Here is a 13388-nt window from a genome sequence, read left to right as displayed (position 1 = left end):
CGTTACACTCACCCGTACACATCACCGATAATAAATACGATTATAAAACTTTCTGTGAATAAATAACTTTCATTGTGTTTTTTTCTATTTTCAAAGCATTACGCGCTTTTAGGTTGAAGGCTGAGAATAACCGGAAGTCTTCTTTTCATCCTCCTCCTCTAAAATAAAAATACATTTTTCTTCACCTTCACCTCCTTTAGCGTCAGTCAGACACGTCATCGACAGGAAAAAATGCAATGAGCAGAATAAATAGAATACAGTAGAAGTAAAAATCACGCTTGAATCCTATCAGGTTACATTAGAAATACGCAGTATTGGCTGTTCAGGCTGCCTGTAATATAAGCTGTGTACCTGTTAGTGATCAAATGTCCCTGTTTAGGGTTGTGTGACTCCTGATCGTCTGATCAAATGTACCAAAGTCATTTTGTGTTTTGGTTTTCCTTCAAAACAATTATCTCGATCCTTCTTTCATCAAAAGGAAAACAATAGATGCAAATAAGACTAGTGTAATGTTACGTAATGTTACAGTGAGGCTTCAGTAGTGAGTGATCGATATCGCATTGATTATTGTCCCGTGGTGCATGAGGACAAAGAGCTGCTGATATAACAGATGAAGCATGTGTTGCTTGCAGGTTTGGGGATTGCATCTTGGTGTTTACATTGATATGGTTATGTGTAAGTGTTTGGAGTTATCACAGGCTACAATCTAAATTTTGCGTCATGGAAAAGTGAAGAGGCTGGAAGCGCTTTCCTGATGACTTCATGCTCTTAATTGTTAGTTTGAAGTCTTACTGAACACAGCATGATGATACTCTGTAAGTTATGGTCCCACTTAGACTCTTAAAGGACCATCAAGAAGTGTAACAAAGCTTTTGTGACTAACAAGTCCACTGTTCCCCACAAATAGACTATATTTGGGCAGAGCAATATTATATTTTGTGACTTACTTTAATTTTATTATCTACCTGAGACAACAATGTGACTGATTTCCTAATGTTTCCGTTTTTTTTCTCAAAGTTGTAGTAACCAGCTTGGCTCCGGTCCTCCTCGTCTTGTGTTTCCCTGACTGCAGGTTAAACTGTTGTGGCATTTCTAAAGATCACTCATGTGTCTCAAGCCTCTTTTACAAACTCCATCTCCAGTGTCTTGAACTGCAGCTGCTGATGACAGTTTGAAATCTGCTCCAGATCTGACTAATAAGACCCTCCAGCAGGTGGAGAACTGCTGCCGCTACAAGGCTGCAGAGAACAAAAGGCTGCAGCTGCAGTCCAAGATGGTGGAGCTGGAGTAAAGGGATCGGTACTCCTGATAGCCTTTTTCTGTTGTAACTGAGCACTCAAAGCACGTTGTACTGTAAGCCACATTTATTAGTTTCTAACTTACTCACAATCACATGCTGATGCAACCCCCCCCCCCCCCCCCCTCCCCCCCTATCTCCTGATCATCCATAAAGAGATGATAAAGCATTGGAGAGTCAGCTGATTATTCATCTATCATTTATTGTCAAAGAATACATAGTATTATTTAATCATTAATTTAAGTATATGTGCACCTTTTTTAAATGGGTTGCTTCTGAAGGATGTCTGCGCTCACCATTAGACATGGGGTGAGGGGCTTGGTGGTTTGCAAGGAGCCCAGTAGACATCTGGGCATCTCCTAGGTGAGGTGTTTCAGGCATCTCTCCCTGGGAGGAGACGCCGGGGAAAACTCAGGATACACTGGAGAGATTTTGTCGCTCAGCTTGCTGGGAATCCCTCAGTGTTTGCCAGGAGAGCTGGAGGGTTGGGTGGGGAAATCCAGATAAGTTGCATATGTATAAGTGGTGGATGGGTGCACAGTATCCCTCAGTTTGTAAGTCAGAGTCAGCTGATTTATATTGTCTGTATTACTGATATTGCAGCCAGGGGATGCTACTGTGTTGCTAAAATCGCTTTTTACTGATAATGACTGCTAAAAAAAATGTGTGGTCTTAGCCTTCTGCTTTTCTTTTCCTTTTTTTGCGGATGAACGGATGGATTTAAAAAAAAATGCTGAATGTGTTGGAAAGACCCGGATAAAGTAAAATAGAAACACGGTCACTTATCTCCCTCTAGCGGGAACGATGAAGCACTGCAAAGCTAACGTTTATGTGATGGTAATGAGTCAATGTCTACTATACTGAAACAAAGGTAATTAGGCTGTCAAACATTCTGTTAACAGTTTAATAATTATTCTAAACTTAGCCAGGTGAATTTCAATATTCATCAGTTTTTTGACTGTTGTTGTTCATAATCGGAAATTAATGTTTTTCTTGATAAACTGGTTTGATGCATTTGAGGTTTTGCCCAGTTTGATCAGATATTTCCTGAATGCAGCTAAATTTAGGTTTTGTATTTAGACAGAGAGGCAGGTTTCAAGAATACTATAGTCTTAGCGATGTTTCTAAAGAAAATCAGCTCTTTACAATTACACATGTAAACTGATAAAAGGATTTATTAAATAATGTCTACAATCAAAGCCAATGTGAACATTTCTCTGAACAAGAAGGAAAAGGATGCAGGAGGAAGTGGCAGAGATTCAGTTCCTGACTGTAAAGTGAACTAAACACAACAAACTAATTAATTCTAATTTAAAGAAACAGAATGAATCACAAGTACTGCATTAAAATATGCTGTGCACAGCACATAGCCTCCATAATGAATGTGAGGAATATTATTTTGTTATGAATAAATTATTATTATAATAAACAGTGTGACATTCTCATATAACATTCTTGTTATTTTGGTGCAGAAGCATCAGTGCACCTCCCGTTCCTCACATTCTCAAATCACGCTGCAGCTGTGAAGGAAAAGACTGCAGCAGGAGCTGCTTGTCTTCAGGCGTTTCTGACAGAAACACTTTAAAGCCGCTTTCAGAAGTCGGCTGAGGTGATGTGCGAGGAGCAGGTTGTGGTAGATCACTGGGTTCATTCCACCTGGGAGGCTGTGGTCCTGTGTTAAAACAAAAGTCAGCATTGATTTATTATTTCTAGGTATAGTTGATTTTTTTCTCAGTGTTATTTGTGTCTTTACTTGCTGCTTAGTTACCGTTAGAAACTAATATTTTAAGAGCCATAAGTTAGGTTAAATACCATTTGAGTAAATTATTGAATTATACAGTTATATCTACAGTTTTAAGATTTTGGTTTAGGTTAAATGTTTAATGTTTTTCCAGTCCTGATATCCCAACAACACGACTGGTCAATAACACTGATAGCTGTGGAGTAATGTAAATTATAATGATGCAGAAACAACACCAACAATCATATCAAGAAAAAAAAGACCAAAGAACATGTGTAATGTTTGAAACAATAAAGTAAGCCGAGTAAGCTTTTCCTGACCAGCTGGATTCTCAAAGTTTAAGATATATTAAGTTTTATTGTCATTATTAGCAACAACATACATGCATCAAAATTAGAAGCACTGCTGTATTTGGTGCATACAAAGATAAACATTTATACAATAAGAATAAAATATAATTCCTAGAAATATATATCCTGTATTTTCTTCTATCATACATAAAACAATAAATGAGATTAAAAATCTAATGATACCAGCTCAAATGATGGCACAGGTGGGCAGTGGAATAAATGGACATAACAGAGGTGTTTTAGGTTTGGGGCTATTGCACATAAGGTGAATATTCCACAGTGGTGAGCATGTAATTGGTCTGTTGTAAGTACTGAACAGCCTGATGCTGCACTGAAAAAAGCTGTTTTTCAGTCTGCTGGTCCTGAAACTGTGAAGTTTGGCTTGTTGGGCTGATTAATTCTGCAGTCTTACGTGTACTTTTTTTTCCAACAGCTGTTGGATTGATTTCCCTAAACTGCCATCGTTAGTTGTGTGTGGAGTGCAATAACTGTAGACACAGGAGGCAGGAGCCATGAAACACAAAGCCAATTGATTAGAGTCCAAAAAACACAACGAACAGGCAAACAGGGAGCACAGGAAACGCAAACCTACAGCTATGAATGGCAGGACTACGTATACAGTGAGGACTGACTGGGAATGGGAGACACAAGGGGAACAAAAAATAGGTGAGGACACCTGAGACAACAAGCTACCAAAGTACAACAGGAACAGAGACAAACTACACTGAAGAACAAGAACACAGGAGGACGCAAACACAACAAATAATCAACTAAACAACTAAAACCTCTCAGCAATCAAACTAAATCTTTAAAGCACAAAAACTTTACACAGTGGAAACTTATATAGAAACCAGCTGTGATTCAAACAGTGAATGAAAAGATATTCCTTTTTCATGTAATGTGTTTGTCTTCACCTTAAGGATCCCGTCTCACTGCTTTGACTTTATATTTTTTATTCCACATGCATTTGAATATCATCTGAGCTTTCTCTGTTTTTAGCCACATTTAATGAGGTGTGATTCATGTGTCCCTCTCAGACTGATGCGTCTGTTAATTTGTGCGTAAACAGTGAGGATAACTTTAAAAGGATGATTTGCTCTTGTACTGAGTTCAGCGGTCTTTAACAAAACCTTTTTCTATTTCCATTTAACTCCCCCCCGACTCTGTCTCCTCCCTCCACCCCCCCCCCCCCCCCCCCCTCTCTCTCTCTCTCTCCCTCTCTCTTCTCTCTGTGATCTTCAGCTCTGCTCGGAGTCTCAGAGTCATGAGGTAAGGACCGACCGCTCCTCGGTTTGTCGCTTCCATCTCACCCCTCATTCCGACCGTACCGACCCTCCTGTCCTCTCCCGGTCCGGTTCGGTCCGACTAGATGTGGTTCTCTTCCTAAACGCAGCGGATAAAGACATAAAGAGACTCGCTGATGAGCGCAGGTCAGACGGGAGGAGGCTGATGTGTCCGGATTTTAAAAGCTGCGGCGGAGATTTCAGGTTTGAGTCGGATTTTTAATGTTCTTGTTTTCCTCCACCCTGTTTTCATTTCATCCATCATTCATGCGGGGTATTAGGTGATGGGGTTGGGAAGGGAAGGGAGGGCTGTATTTTCTCCTTCATGCATGCAGATGGATGGAGGAGGATGGAGGAGCTGATGAATCATAGATGTCGTCAGAGAAGCAGCAGCTAAAAAGGAGGTCAGATTCAAGAATAACAAGAAAGCGTCCTGTAGAAAAAATATCTGTTTTATCGTAAAAACAAAAAATCAAATCGAAAATCCTCTATGGATATTCATTCAGCTGAAAGTCACATGGAAATTTACTGTGAGGTGTTTTTTTAAGTTGGGTGATCATTTTGGGCCTTGAAGGTCTCCTGCAGTCTCCCCCAGTATGCGCTGGTTTCACTGGGTTCACTGGTTAAGGATGCATCACCCCACTCTGTTAAATATTCATTTATTCTGCTGGAGCTGTCGCAGCTTTCTTCAGCGTTTCTCTGTTTATTGTTTGTCTTCATCGTGATTGAAATGTGCTGATTTTAAGAAAATACGTGGTGGTGATTGTTCCTCTGGAGCTGCTCTGCTTCTGCTTTTATGTCTGTCAGATCGAAGTTTTATGTTGGTTGTTTTTCATATATGCTCCTTTTAATGCACATGCATAATCTGTGAATTGGTGAAGAAAAGCAGGCCATGCTCCTGAATGATTTATTGCATTGATTAGGCCTGCAGAAGGTGAACATGAAGGGTGCAGCTGCTGTAGGTTTGTATTTTCTGTTGTGTGGTGTAGGGGAGGGTCCAGGATTACTGAACAAGCTGGATTGGGCAAAGGGGAGCATCAATAGGCCCAGGCTCTGATAAATAAAGCACCTAAACTTTCCTTAGAAAGAAGAGTGAAAGCAGAGCTATTTTTCTTAATAAAACTGAATGAAAGTTTTGCATTTCAGGGAAAATATTTCACAGGAAATATACAGGAAAGAATTCTGAAAGGAATGAAAAAAGGTGCAAAAAAAGGTACTTTCATGGCACCTTAATGCTGTCGTGTGAATTTAGGCCGGACATTTAATCAGAGTTGTATTTACGACCTTTAACATTTATTAAAATTACACATAGCAAATTATATAAAATCAGTATAAAAACATAAGAAACATCAAATGTAATGAAAGTTCAAACATCAGAAGAAGTAATTGTTCCACATTCTTTGCAGCTTTATGTACACATAGAAAGAATAAGAATAAGGTACCGTTAGGGACAATACTGTTTTGGCAGATGTAGGTCAGTAAGTAAGAGGAGACCGATCGAGATAGTGAATAGTATATATCTGTGTCCCTGGAAGGACAAAGGAGATCACGGTTTATCACGAGCCTGAACACAAACCTGCCACAGGCCCACCTGCCTACTCTGTAAACAGGGTGTCTGGTATTTGTACCAAGCACAGAGTTGTAGAGGAAAATGTGAGGTAGCTCACAATTACAACATGTAATACTTACATTTTGTCCTGTTAAATTATTGTTACGTCCTTTATTCACCATGTACAGTACAATACTCGTTAAGCAGTCTCACCTGTATGTGTTAGCAAAATTTAATCCACAGTTAAGAACTGTTTTCCTCCACGTACGTCAGAGGATGCAGCTCACTTTCCTTGTCTCAGGTAGTCCTTGAATGCTCCACGACTATCACCGTAACAGTTAATATTAGACCTCTGTCGTAATCCTTAGATTGTTCAATTTAGAAAACATTCAAACAAAAATCCCTTTATGCAAATATTTGAAATACAACAACTGTCGTGGGCTTCCACTGGCTGCAGGGTGCTGGGTATGTGGCCATTTGCCCATGTGGTAATCAGTCCAAGCGTACAAAGTGCAGTAGTGGGTCAGAGCTTAAGAGGGTCTATAACTTTTGGATGAATAATGAGGAATAACAACAACCAAATAAAAAATTAAGAAACGTATTGTGTGAGTATTAAACTGCTGGTGGGATTTATTCTACATTTACAGATAAATCTCTGCTGTCAGTGCTGTGATCCTTCTACAGCGATGATTGCAGGAGCTGCTCTGCTTCTCCAGTGTCCAGCCTCATCATCAGAGAGAGCTGGATTACATGATGAGAGCTATTGTAAAAATCTCATCCTCAGTAGCTGCTTTGACTGTATGAATAATTTCAAATCCTTCATCATAAAAATATTTCCTTTGATTAAATCACAGCAAAACTCAAGTTGTTTTTTAAGCCAGCCCACGGTTCTGTTGAGACCCTAACAAAGGCGCATGACTGCTCTCAGTTAAACCCCAAGCTTAATAAGATTTCTGTGCTGTGCTCTACAGGATTTTGAATCATTTTCTTCTCTCTTAACGTCTTCAGAGAAACTTAAAGAAGTCCAGACGCTTTTCTTTCCAAGTTCCTTAGACTACAGCGACCATGATGACTGCGAACCTTCACAGACATTATTGAGAATAATGTGAGAGAAACTGTGGGGCTATTGCCCTTTAGTGGTTTGACTGATCACATGAGAAACAGAGACAGTACCTTCAGTTTTCTGGGATTTGTTCTGTATGTAGACGTCTTTTCCTGGTGATCTGAAGCTTTGTTATAGTGAGTGTGATGGAGGCTGCTGGCACAGATGGAGGGTGTGGCTCCCAGCAGCTCCTCTGCTGTCTCACATCTCTGTTTGCTCAGAAACACCCTTCACAGTAAAAAATGAATACATAAAGAGAATAAAGAAAACTTTGAAGTAGCTCAAATACAGAAAATAACAAAACAAAGCTGTCAGTTTGCATTTAAAGGACCATTCTGAAGCTTTTTTTAATAAGCATAGAAGGATTAGTGAAGAAGCCTCAGCGGGTCAATGATGCCCCCGGTTTAGAGACTGAGAGTCAGAGTCAGACAGAAAATACAAGCAGAAATAGATAATAGATCAGATATCAATAGATAAACAAATATATGAAAAACACTGAAAACTAAGAAAGACAGAAGGACCACTGCAGACAGAGACAGCGGTCCAAAATACACGAGTGTTGATGTAGTCAGTCTCATTCAGTCTTCTGTAGGAGGAGACGCAGTCTGATGTCTCACAATCTGTGTGAACCTTTTCTTTTTTTAATGTTCTTAATTCTGATTTGTTTCCAAATATTTTCCTCCAATTGTACGTAAGACAACAGAACGCAGAGATTATCATAAAGTCCTCATCATAATATCCGAGCTCACGGGCCCCAACCAAAAAGTGGAAACAAACATCGAGCTTTCATTTACAGGAAATAAACAGAGGCTTTAAAAGACACAAAAACAGAGCTATAGTGCACGAAACCCCTGTTATGTTACCCAAGTGTTGCACCAGTGGCTCCTCATGTGTTGTAGGTATGACAGTGTTTGTGTTAGGTAACACACCGATAAACCAGGAGAAAACGTACTGGAAGCCTCTGCTGCACATCAAGTTACAGTGAAATGCTGAACTCTGTTTTCACGGTTTTACAAATCCCAGGATGCACAAAATGAGGGGTTTTATTTTATTTTAGTGAACTAGTTTAAAAGACAATGAACCAACTAAAGACCAAAGTGTTATGGAAGGCTGAACACTCTTATTAAACAATCTATTAAGATTAAGATAATAAAAAAGATCCATTTCAGATCTATAACTGTCAGACAAGAAAGAGACAGAGGTGGCAAAAAGGGGCTGAAGATCTTATAAGGAAACAGATTTCATATCCAGAATTTGAGCTGAGCTCTAATTCGACTTTTGACTTCAAATGATTAATTATAATGATTACAGTAATGCTTTTTCGCCCCTGCCTGAAAGCTCAAAGTCGCTCACAGTCTAGTTCAGCTCAAGCCACGGTGACCTATGGACGGAGTATTACTCGTTGTTTTTGACTCTGCATCGTGGTCTCTTCCCGCTGCGCTCTCTGTAGTACACAACAGTTGGATGTCAGCTCCAGCTCTTTGTCACTCGCCGTGTGGCTGCCTGCGGCCTGAGAGTCTGCTGCGACTGTCATCTGGACTCCCCTCCTGCACTCGCTGACTTCCTGCAGTCGTCCTTGTGAGACGGGCTGTGTGGTCAAAAACACTGCTGGTCCAGGCCGGGTGAGCCTGTGTCCTCCACCAAAGTCATCTATTTTTCATTTTTACATGTGAATAGCAAAATAACTGCATATTGCTGTTTTTGAATAATCTTGTTTGATCATTCTGAACGGCCTTTAGCCTGAAACGCCTTTCAGAGTCATTATGCTTGTAACCCTGTAGGTCACATGACAGGGTTATTCCCACTTCTGGTTTGCCGCCTGCCACTTCAAATCAAAAGAAAAGTCTAATGAAACGGCAGCATCCCTGCATAATAATGGGACAAAATAATTTTCTGTGGGAAACCAGCATCAAAGGAAGGAAATCAGTGAGCTGATCAGCTGGTTTGCTCAAAGTGAAGAGCTGATTTTATCTGTTTACTTTAAATATGCTCTCAGACAGTCACTCAAAACTGTTATTGATGAGCACAGTGCACATGCACTGACGTCCAGTCTGTTTCCTCTTCGTTCTGTCATATTTCTGTTGATTTTCCTCCTTGAATCAGAGGAAAAGGTCATCTGACCTCTGGCAACGTTGTTTCTCGGACTCAGCGAGACTCGCAGACAGATCTCTGAGCTGGAAAGTTGGAGGAGGAGCTTATGCTATGTAGGGGTTAGTGTTTTCTGTCAGACTGGGCATCAGTTTAGTCTGTCACCTCTGACCTTTGACCTTCATTCCATCATCTGTTTGGGATTGAAGCTGTTGCTGCTATTTGCTCTCAGTGAGGGAACTTTTTGTGATTGAGCGTTGGATTCATGGCATTCCAGATGTTCTTGCAGTTTGAGAAAAAGGACGAAAAGCCAAAAGAAGAATTTTATCAAAATGCGCAAATAAATTGAGCTCAGATGAAAGTAGATTCATAAAAATGTGATTAATCAACAGTGCTGCAGATTTATTTGCTGCATCATTCAGCTGGTTTTGTGTTGCTGTATTTGCTTCACCTGCATGAGAATGTAGGTCATTTGTAGGAGGTCGACTTCTGCAGCATAAAACAAAGATGGAGGAACGTGTTTCTGCGTTATTGCTCGCTGACACGTCCTCTCGTCCTGTCGCTGAGTCTGCTCATCACAACAGGAGCAGCTGTTTGTACTGACTGCTTCACTGTTATGTCATCAAATCAATCACCTCTTCGATCAGCATCTGCTTCCATGCTTTTCACTCTCACGCTTATTCTTCCGTAGCAGCCTCCACCATTCAGTCTCACATTTCATCAACAACAGCAGCAGCAGAGCTGTTTGGTGTTGCTGACAGGAAGTATCTGATTGTTGTGGTTAATAAAGAGGCGCTCGCTTTGCTGGAGCAAAATTTTCATCCATCATCCATCCATCTGTTCCTCCTCCAGGCCTCACGTGACAAACCTGAAGCTGATCAACCGGTCAGAGCAGCATTTTATTAACAGTTAGTAGCTGTTAGGACTTGATAAACATCCTTCCCTTTATGGTAGAGACATAAAAAATAAATTTTTTTCTTCTTATCTATTAAACTTTCTCTGTGCCTCGCCTGGTGAACTTTTGATAACAGTGATTCCTTCAGTGTCAACATAACTTTCTAATATTCATAACCTAATGGTACATTTTTAAATTGAGATCCAGTTGAGTCATTAATTAATTAATCATAAAAATATATCAAACTATATCAAGCGATCAATAGGACTAAATCATATGATAGCGCACTAGCATAACACATAAGTAACATAACATGAAGGTATTTAAGAGCTAGCTGTAGCTCATTGTTGTCATTAAACAGGTGCACAGTATGTACACTAAGATCATGCACTGCATACACAGCCTCCAGTACCTGCATCAGTGCAGCTCAGTCATTGTTTTGACTGATATTGAGCTGCGTACACAACGATCACTGCAGTCATCTGTTATTTACCAAATCACAACAAGCACTACTGCAAGGCTTATTATTATTAGTGTTTTTATGAGTTTATGTAGAACTCTTTTTATAATATATTTAAAACAAAGAACCAACAGTTTCTTGCATCAAGTATCTACAGTTAATCAAAAAGACATAATCAGGGTTGAAGAGGCCTGAACAGCACTCGTTTTCAGTGTTTCACAGTAAAATATATTTCAAGTAAATATATAACAATGAGACTTTCTGTGCAGAAATCTCCCCTCTGTGAGTTTGACCCACTTGGATGTAAAATGTGTTTTTATTCATGAAGTCCCAGTTCGAGGTTTGTAACCTGCTTTATTTTTATATTCGTGAACAAAGTGAGAGTCGATCAATCCTGCCACCTGCTCCACCCCCATATCCTCCCATCCTCCATCTCCCTACATCTCTGTCTCCTCTGGGACTGTCTGGTTACTGTGGCAACCGCATCCTCCAGGCATGAAAGAAAGGGTGAAAGAAAGAGGAGGAAAATGGTGCCAGCATCCTGTCAGTGTTTTTCTGCGGGTTTAAAACTACTTTATGTTGCATATTCAATCAGCACCAGATTGTATTATTAAACCAACATGATTTATTTTGTTTCAGCTGTTTAGACTGAAACAAGCTAACAAACACGCTTCCTCTGTAGAAAATGGGACAGCTGGTGTTCGTAATGTTGCACTCTCCTACGTGCAGCATAAAAAATCAGCAACATTTTGTCACATTCAGTCACCTCCAGGTGTTGTGAAGACAGAAGTGGCTCAGTTTGGAAATCTTTAGATGCTGAAGATTTATGACGTACATCTGAATTCATTCATGTGTTTTGAGCTGCAGCTTTTACCATGTCAGCAGGTTTCAGCGTTTGTTTGTTATTTGATCGTTTTTATTCTTTATTCTTTTTCCTTTATCCTTCCATTCTTTCTTACTCTGTGTTTTTTTCTTTCTGCCTTTTGTCTTTCTAGTAATTTTTTTCACTGTGTATTTCTTTCTTTCTGTTTTGCTTAATTTTAAGCTTTTTGTTTCTCATTTCCCATCATTCGGTGTTTGCTTTTAAACTACGTGGTTGGTTGACTTTGACTTTTAGATTTTCCCATTGTCTTTCATTCGTCATTGATCTTTCCTTTCTTTACTCTGTGTCTTTCTCACTGGTCTTTCTTAAACGTCCTTTCTTTCTTCCTCCTTTCCTTCTGTTTCCTCTCTTGCGGTCTAAATGCTGACACAGGATTTTCTTTTAGCATCTCTCTCTCTCCGAGTCAATCATCAGCCCTGTCAGGCCTCTGTGAAGGTTAATGACTTTCAGCCTTCTCCTCGAATCCAGCAAGACTGGATTAGTGTGTGTGTGTGTGTGTGTGTGTGTGTGTGTGTGTGTGTGTGTGCGTTGGCATTGCAGTGATGGTTTAAGGTTTACTGGCGGAGGTGTTTGTTTAGTTTTTTGTTGGTTTAGTTGTATTTTTAATAAAGGTTTGTCTACTCACTGTGATTATTTCATCCTTTCTCATCTCATGCAGTCGACTCATATTGGGGTCACATGCATCGAATCAGTTGTTTCCATAGCAACAGTACCTTTAACAGGGGGTCCGTTAGCGCTCGTTAACTCTCTGTATGATTGGCCTGCCTCTCCAGAGCAGCTCTTTCTGCAGTCAGTGCTTTGCACTGACTGCGGCAGTGCGTGTCTGTGTGTGTGTGCGTGTGTGCGTGTGCGTGTGTGTGTGTGTGTGTGTGTGTGTGTGTGTGTGTGTGTGTGTGTGAGATGAAAAGGGAGGCAGAAAGAGCCATCGCTCCATGCAAATCTGTCACCATGGTAATGAGGGGGGTGAAGATGAGCATGTTACCCTGTTAAAGGGAATAACCATATATGCGAGGACTTTGATGGGGAAACACACACACACACACACACACACACACACACACACACACACACTCACACACACTCACACACACTAGCTCAGGTCTGTACTGTCTGGGGACCTTCACACACATTTAGACTGCTATACTTACGACCTGTATTGGTTTGTTTTTGTGGGCAAACTCTGTGTGTGACAAATTGAATATTAGTGATACTGTAGTTACAATAATTTGAATGTCTCCACTCAAAGAAACCAAAGTAATCAAGGAACAGCACAAAGTGTGACGTCTTGGATTCAAAATAGCCTCCTTTCAAACAGATTTGTTTTGTTTGTTTGTTTTGACATTTAATAATAATAATAAGCTCCTTTTATAGCGTGTTATTGAAGTTATTACTATGTGCAGTGGTTTCAGTATCCAAATAGGTAACACACCCAAAGAGTGATCCGGACCTGGGCTTTGCTTGTTGTGATGATGGACATTAATGGAGTTCATCAGAGTGATATCAACTTATGGCAGCACCGATTGTCAGCATAGGTCAGTATAAGTGCCAAAAACTGTAGTTCATCTAATGGCTACTTGAGGCCGTGTCCAACAGCGAGTAAATTCCCAGAGACTCGCAAAATGTCCAAATTTAAAGAAAAAAATGTTTATAGCCTAGTGCTAAATTTCCTTCTTTGTGACCATTATTCCAACTTTACAGTGGGTATAATTTTTAACCCATTGAAATTTTTTATGGCATAAC

At 40.1% G+C, this 13388-nt stretch overlaps 1 protein-coding gene and 1 long non-coding RNA gene across 2 annotated transcripts in view; one reads left to right on the top strand and one right to left on the bottom strand.

Moving 5' to 3' along the window:
* Positions 1-2689: 2689 nt before the first annotated feature.
* Positions 2690-12399, bottom strand: LOC147313719 (uncharacterized). Its single transcript, XR_015124983.1, has 3 exons — positions 12274-12399; positions 7394-7550; positions 2690-2969 (listed from the first exon to the last, which is right to left on the bottom strand). It is a non-coding gene; the product is annotated as an uncharacterized LOC147313719 (long non-coding RNA).
* Positions 4658-13388, top strand: part of apc2 (APC regulator of WNT signaling pathway 2) — a 42371-nt gene continuing 33640 nt past the window's right edge. The window contains exon 1 of the mRNA XM_086263477.1: positions 4658-4875. The gene's annotated coding sequence lies outside the window, so the exon portion shown is untranslated. The remainder of the gene's footprint in view (positions 4876-13388) is intronic.

This window comes from Aulonocara sp. 'chitande type north' Nkhata Bay, linkage group LG15 (genome assembly GCF_057382095.1).
Source record: "Aulonocara sp. 'chitande type north' Nkhata Bay isolate Kocher_YH1m ecotype deep benthic linkage group LG15, A_spYH_male_GT1.1, whole genome shotgun sequence".
In the NCBI taxonomy this organism is placed as follows: Eukaryota; Metazoa; Chordata; class Actinopteri; order Cichliformes; family Cichlidae; genus Aulonocara; species Aulonocara sp. 'chitande type north' Nkhata Bay.
This window is presented reverse-complemented; position numbering and strand designations above follow the sequence as displayed.